This window comes from Patella vulgata, chromosome 1 (assembly GCF_932274485.2).
Source record: "Patella vulgata chromosome 1, xgPatVulg1.2, whole genome shotgun sequence".
Classification (NCBI taxonomy): Eukaryota; Metazoa; Mollusca; class Gastropoda; family Patellidae; genus Patella; species Patella vulgata.
Genome location: NC_065879.2, coordinates 58,315,129 through 58,335,268, shown reverse-complemented (window position 1 = coordinate 58,335,268; position 20,140 = coordinate 58,315,129). Strand labels below are relative to the sequence as shown.

Sequence of the window (20,140 nt, the reverse complement as noted above, 5' to 3'; positions counted from 1 at the left end):
AAACACCATATCCTAGTGTGAGTCGTGATCGGCTGTGTGTAACAAGAAATCCCAATGTCAGACCGTTGAAGAAAAACACTACTATTTATTATCATGAAATGAGGTAAATAGCGACAAGACAAGTAAAAAGATAAATAAATTGAGATAGTAATTACAAGTAATTAGATGTAAATTTTATACTAATTTTATACTCTCTTGGGGTTGGACTACATTGTTTCTTCAGTCCATCAATTATCGCATTAATAATAATATTGTTTTATATTTTTACAGGGCCTCATCCAGTCGATTTATTTAAGTCTCGGCTGTAATATTGCCAGTATTCTTCTTCTGCTTCCGGCAATCGCCATCTTTCTGATTTACAGGTAACACTATCTTTACGCTTGGCATTAATGGGTTCTGGCTAATTGCCCTAACCCAGGGCTGATATGATCACCCTGGTGGCGTTTATTATTGTAAAAGACATCGCGCCAAATGATTCACAATTCTGCGGAAAAACATATTTACAATTTATAGTCTATAACGCGTGTGCATATTATAGAACTCAGTCCTGTACGTAACACGGATTAGGGTAGTTTGGTTAACCTGATGTGTTATCCTACTTTCCCCCCACTGTTGACGATACATGCACCCATAGTTCTGAAATTATAAATGAACTGAATAAAGATCTAGTTGCATCTCGAGAGATGAACTTTCTGATTTTGCCAATATTGCGTATATGATAATAACAACTTTTACAAAGGTTATTGACATGGGATCCCACTGAAATTCAATTGTTGTCATTAACTTTGGGTAACTGAGTTTTTGAGTCAATAATAAGATATTCGGCTTTTCCGTCGTTCAATTTTAGAATACCTGCGATACAATTTTCAAGATTAGCTTTAGTGTAGTTAAAATCCCCATTTGATACGGGTTTAAATGAGCAGTATAACTGGGAGTCATCCGCTTATACATGGAATGACAAACAACATTTCTTTACAATAATATATTGTGTCAAGAGGTGATATGTAGAGGCTGAAAAGAATCGGACCTAATACTGATCCACGTGAAACTCCGTTATTCAGTTGGGTATTTTTATATTTTTCGTTTCCAATAATAATATATTGTTTAATATATGATCTTGTCAGTTCGAGGGCTGAGTCAGAAATGCCAAAATCTGAATTCAGTCTGTTGAACAGGATACCTCTACCACAAGAGTCAAAACAAGAAAACGCACTCCTTTGTATCAAAAAAGAGTAAAATATCATTCTGAACTCGCACCAATGCAGCTTCGGTGCTATGAAAACGTCTGCATGTACTTTAGAGGGCTGTATTCTTCAACATATGAAATTAACTAAGCTGCTACGCATTTCTCGCGAATCTTAGAAACGAAACTAAGATTTGACATTGGGCAATAATTCTTTTATAAATCGGGAGTTAAGTTTGATCTTTTAATAGCTGCAAATACTTGAGCGACTTTAAAAAATATCAGGAACAGCAGATGTTTTAATAGATGAATTGATAATGTCAGTAATGACAGGTACTACTTCAGCAAGTCAGTATTTTAAGAATAGGATCTAGCTTTATCATTAACACAGTCTTGTTGACGGATATTGTTAAATTTTCATTGAACGACTTCAAGCCATCAATACACAAGGTTTTAATTTTTCTCTATATTATATTTTTCTTTACGAATGGTGGTCTCGGGATATCTATGTAAAAATGATCTGATATTAAGTTGTTAGTAATGACCAAATCAAGAATGTGGCCATAAGTATGAGTTGATACTGTTACATGTTGATGTGGTGAGCTTACCTGTAGCGGGTCTTTTAAACGTTTAGCTGCAAAATCATTCGAATTTTCGAAATGAAAGTTGAATTCTTCGACGATAAGGCGTTGACATTTAAGCCGTGGTCAAACCTTACGGTTACGCACGTAGTTGACCGTAGTTCACGGGAACGATTGAATGTAAATCAGTTTATATACATTCATATTACATTATTATATGCGTTGCGACCCATTTGTGTCAATTTCTAGGTCCCAAATAGTAGCGATTTAGCTCCTTTAATCTAACCCTAGGTAAGGTTTTCGTCGTTTACTCGCGTCACTCGAGTCGACTCCATTGCCGAGTTTACCCGGGTGAAACATCCCGAACGGTCCGAGTAGTCACATGACCTCAAAACAGCTACGACGTCAATATGTTATCGAGAGACAGGCTTTTTTGCGTATAGGACGCCATTTTGTCACGTGACAAACCCTTTTACTCCCCGCTCAACGGGGAGTAAACGGGTTATTCACGTGATGCGACTGATTCAAAACGCGAACGGTCTGGTGTCGACTCGAGTGACTCGGGTGAACAACGAAAACCTTACCTAGTAGTTGACCATACTTGATCGTAGTGTTAAGCATGGTGTCATGCTGCTACGGCCAACGACGTAAACACTAAGGTCAAGTAGGTTCAATTACGGTGAACTAGGGTGACCTAGTGTCAAATACCTTTAAACTACGGTTACAGTAGGGTCTTGGCATCCAAGATCACCGTAGATATATTTTGAACATGTTGAACATTTTTGATTTGATCACTGTCAAATCATGGATTTCTTGACGTTCAAACTACGTTTATAACTACGTTATTTTACGTCTAACTACGGTTAATACGTTTAACTAAGGTCTACTACGGTCAACTACGAGTGTGACCATAAGATGTGACCGCGGCATTAGATGTTGTTGATTCATTCACTAATTTCATCAAAGAAAAGTGGTGATTTATTATTAGTTGCATGGCAATATACAGCAATGAGTTGTACTCCTTTTCCTTTTACATTGAGTAAAGTGTCAATATGTGTGGCTTCTTGCAGTATTGCTGATCACATGCTTACGTCCTGCTAGGTCGTATTCGATCGTAATGTGTTGGTAACTGACCGTACAAGAATCTTCCGAGATCGCAGCTGTTCGAGGGGAATCGGCTTAACAGTCGTTACTAGATCTTAACACAGTCGAAATGTATGTGTAGTTACGTGCTGCAAGTACTTTGCAAACTACCAAAAGTGGATTGACCGATTTGTCTCACATTTGCTTTTGCACAACCCCGAGGTCTATGTTTCTGTCTAATTGAAAGCGATTATGAAACTGTTTGGGCTCGTTAAAGGTTAAGAATTTTCTTCTTATAGTGTATTTTATTTGAAATTTCTTACAATTTTCAATTATTAACATGTGTTAGGTGCGATTTTTATTAATGTGATTTTAATGTTAGACAATTAACAAATGTATTTTCGATTTTATAGTTACGGTAAAGTGTATCATGGCTGGAATTTTAATTTCTCAGTTGTAACAATTAAAAGTAAATAATGTATTTTTTAATCGAATGTGGGGGTTTGATCACCAAACGCTATATCACAAAGTCGACATTTCGTACAATTGTTTTTAAAGAATCAGTAGATGTTGTGAGGTGGAGAAATAGTCCAACCCGTTTAGGTGTTTCTATTAATGCTCTCTTCATATTTTGACGCAACAGATACGCTTGGGGTTAATTTAGGCCGTCTTTAAAATTACAATTTCATATTTTTAAGTTATATTTTTAAAATGTATTAAAATAAAGCCCTAAAATAGATGGTATCTATAAACAGTCCTACCTTGTTAAAGAATAATCCTATTAATCCTATAATTCACTATTGCTAGTTGAGAAATTGGCAAAAATATCATTTTCAACTTCAAATTCAAACGTTTGAAGATAGCTATTCCATGATGGAGAATAGAAAACAAAGGAGGTAACTGGGAGGTAATTGTGTTATTATTTCCGGTGTGAAGATTAAAAACACACACACACACACACAAAATAATATTAACTAGATCTGCCAGGCAGATATGAAAGTTTTCATATTCATGGTCACTTCCGGTCACATGTCATGGGTTATATAAAGAGTCTCAAAAAGAAAAAATAATTATTAAAATCCGTCAAAAACTCGCTAAGTTAAACGGTAAAATATAGCGAGAAACCGGTCGAAAAATAACCTGAAAAAATAAAGGGAGATAACTGAGATTTTTTTTGATGGAATCGGTTCCAGATATTTCAGAAAAATCGATCAAGCCTTTTAAAAAAGGAAGGATCAGAAAATGAAATGAAAATGGCCGAAAGAACTAAAGAAATTAATGTCGGGAAAATATTGAACAATAAAGTGAGATAACTTTGAATGAAACTTATATTTTTGGAATCGGATTGACCTCAGTTATTCGAATATTTAGATCAAATTTGTAAATTTTTGAAAATTAAGAAAAACAATTGTTCAGTAAACAACTTTTTCGGCACGAAAAACTTCAAAGTGGAAATTCGGAATTTTGAAATTTCCAAATACCACATATTCGACCCAGAGCCAGGTTATATAGGTTATTTCGGAAATAAGAGACAAATTACGGCCTATTGTGTTTATTTTCAAGCCCGTAATGTGGATTTTTCACTATTTTACATATTCAATTCAAAATGACGACTATCAGTTGACCGAAATCAAACTTCTGTCCTGAACGTTTTTTCAAGGATTCAGAAAATGTAACTCCCATGTCTGTAAGTATAATATCGTGAAAGCCTTAGGAATTTTCACGTTTCAAGATGGTAGCACTTCTGGATAGATCGACAAGCTTCATGTTTTGTGTACGCATCAGTAAGTTCTTATCTAGTACAGAAACAAAAATTTCAAGGCAAATGGCAAATAACTGTCCTCTAAATTCTAAACAGTCGGTGTTTATCTCCTAAGTAAAATAGGTCAATAAAATAGTCTCAAAGTTACAGCTATGTAGGTCAACTGTTTTTGTCAGTAAAAATTCGGTGATTTCGGATTCGTAAAACGTTTTGAAAATATATTTATTCGAAAGCCACTACCCATTCTTGGAAGGGGGCTAACCAGAAATGTATTAATTTCGGAAATAGGATACGAATTCGCGAAACGACGGCCTATTCCAAATATTCCCAAGCCGTTAATGCGAAGTTTTCACTAGTAAACAACTTTGTCGGCACGAAAAACTTCAAAGGCAAAATTCGAAATTGTGAAATTTGCAAATACCAAAAAATTCAACACTTCCGGGACGAAATCGCAGCGATGAATTTTCGAAAATCGGAAATTGCAGGATAAAATGGTCTTTTTCTAGGTACTCAAAGAAAAAAGAATTTCTAAAATAGGTCAAAAAACACACACAAAGTTACGACTATGCATGTAAGCTTTTTTTGTTCGTAAAATTCGGTGATTTCGGATTCGTAAAACGTTTTAAAAATATATTCATTCCAAAGCCAGCACCCATTCTTGGGTGGGCGGGGGAGGTAGATCAAAGTTTCAGAAAGATCCTATGGTTAGATTGTGAGATATAAGATTTGCAGGAAAAGAAAAATAATAACTAGATCTGTCAGGCAGATATGACAGCTTTCATATACACGGTCACTTCCTGTCACATGTCATGGGTTATATAAAGAATCTCAACAAGAAAAAATAATCATTAAAATCGGTCAAAAACTCGTGAGGTTTTAAGCCTAACTATACCGAGAAACATTTTAGCCGGGTGAAACAATAATCTGTAAATTAAAGGGAAATAACTGAGACTTGTATTGCTGTAATCGGGTTGATTTCCCGTTCCAGAAGTTTCAGGAAAATGGATCAAGCCGTTTGGACGGATCAGAAAATGAAATGAAAAAGGCGGAAAAAAACTCAAAAATAGCAGGAAAATATCGAAAAATTGTAAACAACTTTGTCGGTACGTAAAAGGTCCAAAGCGAAATTAGAAATTTTGAAATTTCCAAATACTAAAAATTTGACCCTGATCCCGGTTATCCAGAAATGTATATTTATTTCGGAAATCGGAGACGAATTCTCCAAACTACGGCCTATGGTGTATATTTTCTCGTGCGTTAAAGTTGATTTTTCACTGTTTTTCACATTCAGTTCAAAATGGTGACCATCAGTTGAACCAAATCAACATTCTGCTCTGAACGTTTTTTAGACATTCCTTGAAGGATTCAGAAAATGTAACTCCCATGTCTGTAAGTAAAATATCGAAAAGCCTAAGGGATTTATCACGTTTCACGATTGTGCCACTTCCAGTTCGATTGACAAACTCCATACTTTGTGTAGGCATCATAATTTCTTAACTAGTACAAAAACACATTTTGAAGGCGAGAGAGAGAGAGAGAGAGAGAGAGAAATGGGGTTTAACGTCCACTCGACACAAACTAGGTCATTTCGGGACTAACATATGGTTTAATTTTATTTACATAATTTGCTTGCGCGTAGGGGTCTTTAGCAGTGGGAGGAAACCGGAGGACCCGGAGAAAACCCACGAGGTTGGACAGGCGACCCTACTCCTTGCCACGTACAACCGGGGATTCGAAACAACGCCAGTCGACTCAATGACAGACTTTATGATACAGCGCGCGCACGCTTACCATTCAGCCATCCAAGCCCCCCATTTTGAAGGCAATTAAGTTTTGATACTTAATTTCTCCAAGGGGAGATATGTTAGAAAATGAAATGAAAAAGGCTGAAAAGAACTAAAAAATAGCAGGAAAATATCGAAAAATTGTAAACAACTTTGTCGGTACGTAAAAAGGTCCAAAGCGAAATTAGAAATTTTGAAATTTCCAAATACTAAAAATTTGACCCTGATCCCGGTTATCCAGAAATGTATTTATTTCGGAAATCGGAGACGAATTCTCCAAACTACGGCCTATTGTGTATATTTTCTCGTGCGTTAAAGTTGATTTTTCACTGTTTTTCACATTCAGTTCAAAATGGTGGCCATCAGTTGCCCGAAATCAAAATTCTGATCCGATAGATCTTTAGGCATTCCTTAAAGTATTCTGAAAATGTAACTCCCATGTCTGTAAGTCATAGGGATTTTTCACGTTTCAAGATGGTGGCACTTCCAGTTCAATCGACAGATTTCATATTTTGTGTACACATCAGTACTTTCTTAGCTAGTACAGAAAAAAGATTCAATGCAATCTGCCCGAAATAAAAATTCTGCTCTGAAAGGTTTTTAGGCAAGAATTCAGAAAATGTAACTCCCAAGTCTGTAAGTAAAATATCGTAAAAGCCTAGGGATTTTTCACGTGTCTGGATGGTGGTACTTCCGTTTCGATCGACAAAGCTCCATATCTTGTGAACGCATCAGTTTTTTCTTAGCTAGTATAGAAAAAAAATTGTTTCGATTTTTTGAAAATTCTGATCCCTAATTTCTCAACGGGGAGATAAGTCAGAAAATTTCCAATGACATCGTCCAAGTTGAATCAGTCAGATCTACGTACTGTCCAAATTTCTTGAAAATCGTGCTAATATTAAAGAAGTTGTCAAGTTGGTTTTTACTTCCGGGGTGAAATGTCAGTGACGTAATTTTGGAAATTTGAAAATCGGAAATAGCAGATTTGAAGTAAATGTTTTAAGGTACGCAAAGAAAGAACCAGCGGCTGCCAGGCAGGATACGCCCACATTTTCGAGAGATGGATAGAGAACAAGCTAAAAAAAAGTGATTTTTCATACAATCAAGGGCCATAATTCAGGAAATTACAATTCGATATGCGCAAATATCGAAAGGAACCGAGATCTTTGTGTTATAAACTTACAAATAAAAATTGTGACCTCTATAGGGTCCACAACCTTGATATACCATATTTTTAGGCTATTTGAGAACGAAGGGCGGCGATTTTGTCTGTCAGTTTTGGGCCGATTTACACGAAATTCGAACTCTGCCGTCCTTAGGGTGTAACGGTGATATGATAATACGGTTTTTTAAATCGGATAACAATTATGACCTCTATAAAGTCCACAAGCTAAAAACGCGATTTTTGTACAATATCAGCGGCCGTAATTCAGGAAGTTACGGTCCGATATGCGCGAATATCGACAGGAACCCAGATATTTGGGTTATAAACTTACATTTCAAGTTTCAACAAAATCGGATTAAAATTGTGACCTCTATAGGGTCCACAACCTTGATATACCATATTTTACGCTATTTGAGAACGAACGGCGGCCATTTTGTCTGTCAATTTTGGGCCAATTTTCACGAAATTCAAACTCAGCCGTCTTTAGGGTGTAACGGTGATATAATAATACGGTTTTTTTAAATCGGATAAAAAATTTGACCTCTATAGGGTTCACAAGCTAAAAACGCGATTTTTTCGTACAATCAGGGGCCATAATCCAGGAAGTTACCGTCCGATATGCGCGAATATCGAAAGGAACCGAGATCTGTGGGTTATAAACGTACATTTCAAGTCTCAACAAAATCGGATAAAAATTGTGACCTCTATTGGGTCCACAAGCTAAAAACGTGATTTTTCGTACAAACAGGGGCCATAATCCATGAAGTTTCGATCCGATACATGCCAATATCGAAAGCATCCGAGATCTTTTGGAGATAAACCTATATTTCAAGTTTCGTCAAAATCGGATAAGAATTGTGACCTGTAGAGTGTCCACAAACAAATTGTGGACGGACGTCCGGACGGACAGGGGCGACGACAATCCACATGAAAATATGGGCGTATAAAAAATAGTAAAATAGGTCAAAAAGTCACAAAGTTACAGCTATGTAGGTCATTTTTTTCGTTCGTAAAATTCGGTGATTTCGAATTCGTAAAACGATTTCAAAATATATTCATTCCAAAGCCACTACCCATTCTTGGTGGGGAGGGGGTCAAAATTTCAGAAAGGACCTACAGTTAGATTCTGAGATATAAGCTTGACAGAGAAAACACACAAAAAACAAAAATAATAATAATAATTTTAACAAAAACAATAAGCTTTCAGATCCTACAGTTAGATTCTGAGATATAAGCTTGGCAGGAAAACACACAAAAAAAAACCAAAAGTAATAATAATACTTTTAACAAAAAGAATAAGCTTTCATACCAAAGCTTCATAAATTTAAATTTAACAGAAACAATAAGCTTTCATGTGAAATATGAAAGCTTGATAATAACTTTAACGAAAACAATGAAATATGAAAGCTTTATAACAATTTTAACAAAAGCAATAAGCTTTCACTTTCATTAATAATAATCTTAGTAATAACAATAATCTTTCACCATCAAATGGTGAAAGCCTAAAATTATGTGAGAAAAAGAGATGACAAATAATCTTTCACCATCAAATGGTGACAGCCTAATAATTATGTGAGTATAAGAGATGACAAATACATGTTAAAAGACCAACTTTCTTTGAAATTAAATTACCAAACATTTTCGTAAATTAAAAGTGGATTATACACAGGTCTTTAAACAGAAACGTGTAGTAATAACGACATTCTTTCACCGCTTATCAGTATTAAACCTGATTAAATTGTTAATATACTCAGCCAAATTAAAAACTTGACACTCGGGATTTTTGGGACTAGATTTTTAATATTTGGTTTAAGGCAACTATTAGTAGGGTGACTCGTGCACTCTACAGAAAGTTGGTTTCGACACGGCTAAATCTAAACGCGTCAGTTGCGTGTCTCGAACTGATTTCTGACTACCCCGCACTCTTTTTGGGTCGATAAATAGCCATGGCACGTGCAATTCTCTACAAATATATCAACTATTACAGCCGTAAAAAATCTATTGTTGACGATTTTGAATAGCTGTAAAATTTAGCTTCTTGGTTATTACAGCAGCTTTAGAAATTACATTTGTTTTATTTTTTAAATTGCTTTATCATTAACTGTACCGTTAAGAGCCGCATCTTTTGGTTTAGTACAAATAATATTTCTGAAACACTCAGGTTAGACAAGAACATGATACTAGCAGTAGTTTCATTTTACTTTTACAAGTTTCTTAAAACAATTGTTGAGTTGTCTAAAGTGCTTATTTCTAAATTCAATTTCTTGTTCTAGCTTTCTGTTATGTTTCGTAAAAAAGTAGTCTTGATTATCCCGACCTGTCAATCAGACGTAGAATGGTCGATAGACAAGGGCACGTAACCTATCTTTTACTCAAAAGTGTCTGGATGTTATGGACGACACTTGGAACCAGTTTTCAGTCTATTATTTATAGATGATTAATGGTCATAGCTTATTAAGTACAACATGATCGTTTATTTAGTGACTATAATTGTGTGAAACTGATTTGAGGCTTGGCATATATATAAATATTGTGGCGTAATTGTCGAGATATTTGGAGATATTTATTTATGGTGGGCCACCCTACAACTATTTTAGTGTTATGTTGTGCACAGACGACCTTGACATCAACAGAAAGCAAGAATATGTCTCGCCGAAAGTCCTTGACATTGATAACGTTCGTGATGTCACAGTACCCCCCAAAATGAAATTCACAGACTTGGAGAACAATCGGAATAGTGTTTAGTAACGGTTGTGGCCTCCTCTAGCGTCTCGTACTGCCACACAACGTCTTCTCATGGATCTCAGAACATTAGTAAACACTACCCGAGGAAGACGTCGCCACTGCTCAGCAAGAGCATGTTGAAGGTCCTGCAACGTCAGTGGTGGATTCACTTGCTGACGAACACGTCGACCCAGTTCGTCCCAGATGTGTTCAATAGGATTAAGGTCGGGGCTAAGCGATGGCCAATCCAGGACTTGGACACCGGCATTTCTTAAAAAATTCTGGGTAGCAATTGCTGTATGGGGTCGAGCATTGTCTTGTTGAAACGTTAGTCCAGGCCCATGTTTCTGCATAAACGGAAGAAGAACAGGTTGCAAAATCTGATCCCTGTACTGGACAGCATTTAAGTTCCCTTGGACAACAACAAGAGGAGAACGTCCATGTGCACAAAAAGAACCCCAAACCATGACGCTGCCGCCACCAAATCGGTCAACTTCTCTGACGCATACTTGAGCGTAACGTTCACCTCGTCGGCGGTACACTCGGACCCTGCCATCGGCAAATCTCAAAGTGAATTGAGATTCGTCACTAAAGACAACCGAATTCCACTCTCTTTGAGTAAATCTTATGTGTCTTGTGGCCCACACAAGTCGGTTACGGCGATGAAGAGGTGTCAATATTGGTCCATTATAGGGCCTCGGAGCTCGAAGACCAGCAGCCTGCAAGCGATTTCGAACAGTTTGTGCAGTTACCCTTCCACCAAACATCTCTCTATTTGTGGAGGTTGCAGTGACAAATCTGTTTCTAAGATGACGTAATCGTGTTGCTTGATCTTCCTGGAGTGACGTCACACGTGGCGCTCCATCCTTGGGCGGTCGGCAATAGTTCCAGTTTGAAGCACTCTCATTCTAAGATTAATTATTGTCTGGCGTGAACAATTAAAGGCTCTTGCAACAGTGACCACAGACTGACCAGCGTAGAGCCTACCTATAGCACGGAGACGTTCTACATTTGAAAGGCGCGGCATTTTCTAACAAAGATGAAAATAACAATTTTAATTTGTTTTTCCAGTTCAAGTTACGTGTGCGTGTTCAGTTTAAGCAAACTTGCATCGATTGACCTCACGAGTTTGTGTTTGCACGTGTTTTTCAGGTTTTTCATCTTTATATGCTCAAAAGTCACGTGATCCACGTGACTTTACAATTTTATGAAATTAAAGGCTTCTTACTACTTACTATCGTTAGAAACACTTTAAAATTTATTTGACTTACCAGAAAAAAAATTTGTTGAAATTCATCAGTGTCAAGTTTTTAATTTGGCTGAGTATATAAGTATTGCCTTAAGTGGTATCCCCATGAAATTTGTCAGAAACCAACATTTTATCTACACATCTATTTTTTATGCCAGGAACATTTAATTTCTTTAGATACACTTTCCCTATCACTTAAAATTTGAATTTCGATAGGATTGATTTTTGTCCAAATCTAATAGGCCTAAATATTTGTCCACGGGCGATTTCTCTGGCACCTTTATCAAAACTTTACCAACGATCCATTTTAAAGACATTGTTTCATAATATGATTTACAAATACGCCTTTCATCAGGGCAGTTTGAGAGAAAATCTGCTTGTGTTTTAGTTCGGCAAATTTGAATTAATTTATTACAATGTAATAAAATTCCCATTAAATTTCTTTTTCTAGTATGGATATTTATGTGTTTTCTCTGAGATATGATAACGTGGGAATTTGGATAAAAAAAAGTGATTCAGTTTCGGAAGTTAGGTGATTAATTCAGTCGTTTTTTAAGTCAAGGTTGAGTAAAATCATTAATAACTGTTTTGTATGTGTTGAAACATAGCCATGTTATGACATAAAACTAAATAAACTAACTACTGTTTTGTCAGTTCTGGTAATTTATTCTATTCTCCGTTTAGTTACGTGATGGCTTGACGATGATTTCACGCAATGACGCTATCCATGCTTTGAGAGAATGCCTTTACTTGCACATCTTCCCTATATGCCAGCAACTTCAATTAATAAAACAGAATTTTCAGCGGTTTTTTAGACAAATTTTGGATGGTAGAGATAGGGGGCCTTTTTTTGAAGCGAGAGATAGGTACACACTTTAACAAATTTGTGTGTACGCGTGTCTTACCCATAACCACAATTTGGATTGCTTACCAAGGGCTCTTTTACGTGCATGCCAACGAATCCACGGATGGATCATTTTTCATCCGATCTGATCGACTATGTCCTTTTTCCTTGCATCCCTGACAAGCGGGAAATGCCGAGGAACTTTCTTGTTGAACCCATGTGCTCCTGGTTTGTGAGCCAGTACCCAACTCACTTAGCCAACCTGACTCATCACAACAAAATAAGAAGTGTTCACAGCCGTTCTAGAAACAGTACAATGTCTCTCATTATTCTCAGAGGGCGGGTATATTATTATGAATTATGAACATAATTATTAAGACTACATAATGTTTTATGACCTTTTTAACTTGGGGTTAAGGGCATTATAAAAATAACAGCCCTCGATGAACGTCTGGAGTATGGCCGAATCAAGTAAACGTGACATTTACCTATTAGTTTTGTATCTTTTCAGACCGTTGCGTAAACAACATCGTATACGTCTACATATATCATTTTTCCTCTCCTTCATCCTAAGTGACATCACAGCTATATTATGGGATGTAGTCGTGACGTATGATCGACTGACCAATGACAGTACGTCTGAGAGTGTTTTGTATCAAAATGGGGTAACTAATTTTTTTCTTAATTTAACTATTTACAAAAAAAACCCTATGTTTATGGAATCCGAAACAGCTATTATTCGTATAATTAATTTAGCCTCATTTCCTTAGTGAAAAAAAAATCAGTAGAAACTGAAGACTAAAATGGGTAAAAGTACAGCCAATCGTCACCTGTTTAAAGTACTTTCGATAGTAGCAACAAGAAATTCTAAAACTGAGAAGCTAATTATACATAGTGGTTTATTGAAATGAAATGAAATGTGGTTTAACGTCCTACTTTTCTGCGTCATTAGTGGTTTATTGTTTCGATGGATATTTAATTGTATTTGTATTTTGTAGACTGGATGTAAGGCTTTGTCCTTTTTCCGGATTTATTGTAAATCCACGAATTACGTCTGGATGTTCTGTGAGGGCTTTTATTTGCATCGCTTAATCAGTAATGCTTTTAAACCTCCAAAATCACTGCTACCCTTGTATCTAACTGGTTGGGGTGAGTATCTTTTTTCCACTCCTCTTTGTAACTGATTGTTTACCAAATACAGTATTATAATGTATATATTGAGCGCAGATTTCACCTCGCGGATAGATTACCCCCGCGCATGCGCGAATCTATGTCTTATTTCCGTTGACTAATCTGTGCGCGCGGAGTTAAATCTGTCGAGGGGATTTAATGGATTACCGCGATGATAATCCGCCTAATCCTACTCGGTATTCACCATGGTTTTATTCGTTTTAATGAATTTTGTGGCCGTCAGTTTACTGGTACAAGTACGAGCAAGGCGATACGGAAAAAAATGTATGATCGCACAGTTGATTACCTTAAAGGAGGGGGAGGTGGGTGGCCGAATGGTTAGCACGTGCGTGCTGTATCGCAAGGCCCGTCATTGAGTAGGGTCGCCTGTCCAGCCTCGTGGGTTTTCTCCGGGTCCTCCGGTTTCCTCCCACTGCTAAAGACCCCTACGCGCAAGCGAATTAATGAAATAAAATCAAACCATATGTTAGTCCCGAAATGACCTAGTTTGTGTCGAGTGGATGTTAAACTCCATTTCTCTCTCTCTCTCACCTTAAAGGAAGAAGCAGTAGCGAGAATTTAGAAACAGGTACAATGCACTTTGATAAAATATTTAAAAATCTGTCAACTGTTTGTGTTAAAAATGTATTTATTTCAACTATACAACAATAACACTGAAATTTACGGTAATTACAGCAAATATTTTTGGACATTTAGTCACGTGATTAGTTGACGTATTAGTGGACTCAAATTTAAATCTTATTCTTAGCACACACGGTAATTATGCAGTGATTTTGAAAATTATTTGAAAAATGATTACAGTACAAAGTCGATAGAGGACGGATCCTACTGAGGTATCTGTCACACTACTTTCATCTTTAAAAACATCGAGTAGTAATCAGCACAAAGTTGACAATCTGCGCACCAATTTGATACGCGCAGATTACAATCGGCGCGCGCAGGGTCCAATCTGTGCGGACAGAGTGGACTCTGCGCAACACGGCAGCGCAGATTGCAATCTGTCCGGGAGGGTGAAGAATACGCCCAACATATATTTACACTCAAACCTCTGCAAGCTAAAGTGAACTTGTGTCGTAATAAACAGTGAAATCCCTTGAAAAGGACAGTGGTATTAAACAGGAAAATTTCCAGACTACAATATGATACTGAGAGACTGTGGAAATGTGCCATTGAATTAACTGGAGGTGTCGGCGAGACAAAATGAACCCGTCCCCTTTTCCATAATCTTTGTGACCCCGATAAAGGCTACAGATTTTTTTAGTCAAATTGGGTGCGAAGCTTTGGGGTTATGAGAAGAACCCTATCGATATTCAGCGTTCCGTAAACGGTGTTAACGCGAAAGAGGTCTACAGTTTTTAACGGATTTTTGTCAAATTTGATGTGAAGCATTGGATTCATTGGAGGATGTTCGTTTCTGTTGATTTTCAGCATTCTATGGCTTTCTGTTCAAGAGATATATAACGCGTCCAAAAAAGCTTGTGAATTGAAAGCGATTTCTTGAAGGCATAACCATATCAACATCCAAGCTTTCCTTTCGAATAAGCTGCTGTCTACGGCTATCGTTTTTTCTAAACATAGCTGCTGTGTGGGCGTATTTCCATGCTTTCGGTAGTTATCTGTTTGTGTTTGAGAGAACCGATCTGTCGTGCCTTTATCCGATCGTAAAATCATCATTATGGAGTGTCATCGTCGTGATTTGATGTTATTACAGTCAGAATTGCAAGATTAAAACGTTGGTCATTGCGTCTCAGTAGTGTCGCCACTTCGGCCCTAAGGATTACACAGAAGGTTGTCCACATATTTTGTTGTCAGGGTTTTTGCATCGTGATAAAAAGATATACACTTACATTTTATTTTTCAGGAATACCGCTGCTTTATTCTGTTATTTATAGTAGCCTGAGAGCTTCTTCGGCTAATGAAAGGTACGTAGACAAGTGGCGGTGTATATCCTCCAAGCTCGACAACTTTAACAACAATAACTTTCTTCCAGAAATTGAAAACGGATCATTTTGAAGTTTTTGGTCGTTTCGCTCTCAGGTGGCTACGAGAGAAACAGCATAAATTCAACCTCACATTGTATTTCAAGAAATCTCTGCACTAAAGTATATAAACTCTTCTTCGTCCATACACTTGTTTAGATGTGTGATAACACTGAAATCACGTAACTGTTCAAAAATATAGTTCAAAGACAGTGAAGATTTTAAGTCAAAATTGTACAAATGCTCTGATAATCGAGAAATGACAGCGATTTTTTTTAAATCGACCTCAACGGTATCTTCAAGGCAGGAATCGCCTTTGACATGAACATTTTTCATTCATGTCAAATTACCAAATAGCCAGACACAAAGATTCTCCAAGGCTAAAATAGACACCGATTTTATTTTTGTCGATAGTATTCAATGAAATACAATTACAGCGCGACGTTCCTACTTGTTATTACTAATTTGTGTATGATGTCTACTTATACAAAATATCCCACCATGTTTTATATTGCATCATTTCTTAACAAAGACAGGGGATGCTTGACCAATTTTCTCCTATATGGTATCAATATGGATACTCCATCACTACAAATGTCTGGCAATTACATAGCTCTATCAGGGGGTACCCCACCGCTAGAAATGTTTGTCAGAGTGTTTTAGTAATACCTGAAGATGTATGGTACATTGCTGTGCGATTTTCATGTGGTACACTTTTGAGCTAATCTAGACTAGTTGGGGGCATGGCATTTTGGGCGTGGAATACCACACCCACCACCAGAAACCCGGCAGACTTACATTCTGATGATACCAGATATACATACATTGATACCATATAGGAGGGGGGATGGCTGAATGGTTAGCGTGCGCGCGCTGTATCATAAAGTGTGTCATTGAGTCGACTGGCGTGGTTTCGAATCCCCGGTTGTACGTGACAAGGAGTAGGGTCGCCTGTCCGGGTCCTCCGGTTTCCTTCCACTGCTAAAGACCCCTACGCGCCAGCGAATTATGTAAATAAAATTAAACCATGTTAGTCCCGAAATGACCTAGTTTGTGTCGAGTGGACGTTAAACCCCATTTCTCTCTCTCTCTCTCTCTCTCTCTCTCTCTCTCTATACCATATAGGAGAAAATTGGTACACTTTTCAGCTCGGTTAATCCCCTGGGTTCCCGCTCTATTATCAGTCATGATTCTTTGTTAAAAAAATTAGCAAACATTCGTGGACATTGGCACATATTTCACAGCATTGAGTCTGTACTAATTTATAATGTTCTTTGTCTATTTCAGTTGTTGGGCGAAGAGTTTTGGTCAATATGAATGGATTATTTATGCTCCCAATTTACTGTGCCTTGTTGTAAGTAGTATTTGTTAGTGTTTTATTGTAGGTGATGTTAGGGACACATTTAATTTCCTATCGACAGACGGTTCGACTTTGTTTCCGGAGAATATCTCATTAATTGTTCAAGATATTTTGTTAAGAAACCCTGTACCCCTTTCCATCAAAACTCCAAACTCCAAAAAGTACAGAATACAGCTGCCAGTATCATATCAAGAACAAACAAGTCATCACACATTACCCCTGTCTTGGAATCCTTACATTGGCTTCCGATTCCGATTTATGCGCGTTAGGCTGGGTACAGCACCCTCGTATGTGCTAACTGTATACAAACCAACTTGTACTTTGAGATGCCAGCATCAAAACAATTTGTGCATTCCATCATCAAAATTAAAATTTCGTCTCAAGCCTATTGTGATTACTAAAATTATTAGGCTTTCGTCTGAAAGCCTATTGTGATTACTAAAATTATTATTATTATTCTTTATCCTTGCCGCTTATATCTCGAAGGCTGTCAGAGATATCGATCAATGGTTTCGTTTTCTAATGGAAAACTATGTGACTGCTACTCTGAAAATCAATTTCCAAAGTTCTGTCTAGAACGGAAGTTTCATTCAGAGTTATCGCCCTTTTTTCGAATATTTTCCAATTTTCTACACCGATATTTCTGAAACTTCTGGAACATGATGTCATATGGTCAAACCGAGGGATAAAGCTATCGGAAAATGATCCGTAAACCGGAAATAGTCGAAATAATGTCCGAATTTGTGAAAAAATGCAAAAAATTGATACTTTTTGGGAAAAACGCGATATCTTCATCGGATATTATCGGATTGAAAAAACTAAAGTATTGTTGAGCGGCCTGATAAATGAACTACCATATGATTTCAAATACAGTAGGTACCGATGATTAGGGCGAAAAATATGGCATTTGAGCGTTTTTGGACCCCTTTATCTCGGAAACTAATCAAGCGATATATCTTAAACTTTTCTCTATGGAGAGTCCTTTAGATGGTCTTGTACAGGAAGACATCCAGTAATATTTTGAAATAACTGAAATGGTACAAAAAAGGGACTGAAAATCGAAAAAAGTCGAAAAATCATTAAATTTTGGAAAATGGTCTATTTTTTTTTTATTTTTACATATTTTCCAAAAAGGTTTATATATTTAAATAGCTGACCTAATTACAATTCTAACGATGTTTAATATGTATTGAGTTATTGAAATTTAATTTCCGAAATTTTGACATTTTTGAGACTTTTGAAAACAGGATTTCTCAGGGCAATTTCATCCGATCAACTAATGTAATATATCATTTTACACGCCTTGGGATGTTATTTCCTTTGATCTCCCATGCATGTTATGAAACGTATCAACCTGTTGTGACGCCATCAGAGGGTGATATCTGATATCGAACCTAGGGACATTTTATTCACTCTTTTGTACAATGTTGGTAAACTTTACTAGGCCCATGTTACTTGGTTTCTTCATCTGACCATCAAGAACTAAAACTCTCAAATGCTGTGTTGTGTAGTATATCCACAGAGTAAAAATACACAGTGGCGACTCGCATTACGGCCAATAGAAACACTGCGACGCGCAATGCATCTTGGGAATTGTCTGTAATAAACACACACTGACAGTTCGCTCAACGACGTTACGATATCTATATCGATGAACTAAATCTCTTTAATTTTGTAGTTTTATAGTATTTTCGGTAACAAAACTACTGAGAATTATCACATACAATCATAATATAAATATGTTAGTTGTGTGTGTGTTTCGGGAATTTATAAAACATGATTCATATTTTTAAAACATGCATAAAGCGTGGTACGGCCCGGAATGAAAGAAGTGAGACTGAGACGAGAGACGGCATTTGTGACGGTTTACGAATTGGTCTATTTAAGGCCGTAAATTATTGTCGATTTTAAAGCTAGGTTTTATTAACTTTGAAACCATTCCACCAAATACTTGTTGTTTCCATTCCTAGATTTGAAATGTAATTTCCATACACCTTAAAATGCGCCATTTAAAAATGTCAAAGTGCCACGCCCTTTTTCTGATAAGGCCTATTTTACTCTTCATCAACATGATTTAATTTTTCTCCCAAAGAAAAATTCCTTTGCCTTCTAGAGCTTATTACTGTGTGCTTCTTTTATTTATGTTATGTTAATAAAGTAAGCTTTCATTAAAATATAAAATAATAATTTAAGAATATTAAAATTGAATTTCAAATAGGCATATAACGTTTTCCAATAAACAGATTTGAGCCATTGGTTGTTTTCCAAGATAAAATACCTTTGGCTCCAACGTTGACTTACCGTGTGCTTTTATGATTTTTGTTCTATTAATTAATGTAGGCTTTCATTTTTAAAAAAATAAAATAATTAAAGATATTAAAATTCTATTTAAATAGGCCTATAACATTTTTCAATAAACATTATTTGAGTTGATTGGTTTCTCTTTTTACAAACAAGTATTCCAAAAACAACTTGAGAATGAATATTTTGCATATTGCTCTGGGTATCATGTAATGTTTTGACGGCCTTTATAGGCCCCCTAATGAAATTGTCCATTTTACACTACTGCACAAGAATATATTAAATTATTATAAATCTGAAGTTTGCTCTAGATATCCATGCCATTAGGCCTGATCTGTGTTCAGAGTTACTTTATTTTTGTGATTTTTTTTGTCAACTGATTATTTAGAAATAGAAAATTTAATTTATACTGTGTACTATTATGGAATTATCTGCCATACAAACTGAAGTTAGCCATACAGCATACTGATACTATATAGATAATCACAGAGTAAATTAAAATTATTTTGAATTACTGAATGGTTTAAAATTACTGATAGTGCTTCAGTAAATATTTTATTGGTCGGATTAAGGCCTACCCGTAAAAGGGGAAATGTGATTTTGAATAGCATAACTGCATAACAGTATTAGGCTTACTGTTTTATTAAAAGCTTATTTCAACTGAAAATTGAGCAAAATAATATTTTTGTTATGAAATTTGGAAAGGTATATAAATATAACATACCATAAACTTAACACTTTAAAAATTGTTTACCACAAGTAATTGTAGGCCTACATAGAATCACATTTTGCGATACACAATCTTAGAAAAAATCAGGCTTGTCCATTATCCTTTTGCCAGAATACAACAGATTTTTCAGAAAATATAGTTAGTTCCCTCGCACATGATTCTTTTTCAATTGCTTTTAATGACAACATATGAATCTAAATTTAT

At 36.3% G+C, this 20,140-nt stretch overlaps 2 long non-coding RNA genes across 11 annotated transcripts in view; one reads left to right on the top strand and one right to left on the bottom strand.

Annotated features, from left to right (window-relative positions):
• LOC130013095 (uncharacterized) overlaps nucleotides 1-20,140 on the bottom strand; it is a 139,168-nt gene that overhangs the window by 88,418 nt on the left and 30,610 nt on the right. For 6 of the 10 annotated variants that reach the window (XR_008788441.1, XR_008788437.1, XR_008788439.1 and 3 more), the window contains exon 1: nucleotides 15,414-15,692. The exons of 1 other annotated variant lie outside the window; for it this stretch is intronic. This is a non-coding gene — a long non-coding RNA (uncharacterized LOC130013095). Of the gene's footprint in view, nucleotides 1-12,863; nucleotides 12,884-15,413; nucleotides 15,693-20,140 lie in introns of those variants that run through there. 3 more of the 10 variants (XR_008788440.1, XR_008788442.1, XR_008788444.1) reach the window with 2 other exon arrangements.
• On the top strand, nucleotides 286-13,495 carry LOC130013097 (uncharacterized). Its single transcript, XR_008788447.1, has 3 exons — nucleotides 286-362; nucleotides 12,887-13,040; nucleotides 13,374-13,495. It is a non-coding gene; the product is annotated as an uncharacterized LOC130013097 (long non-coding RNA).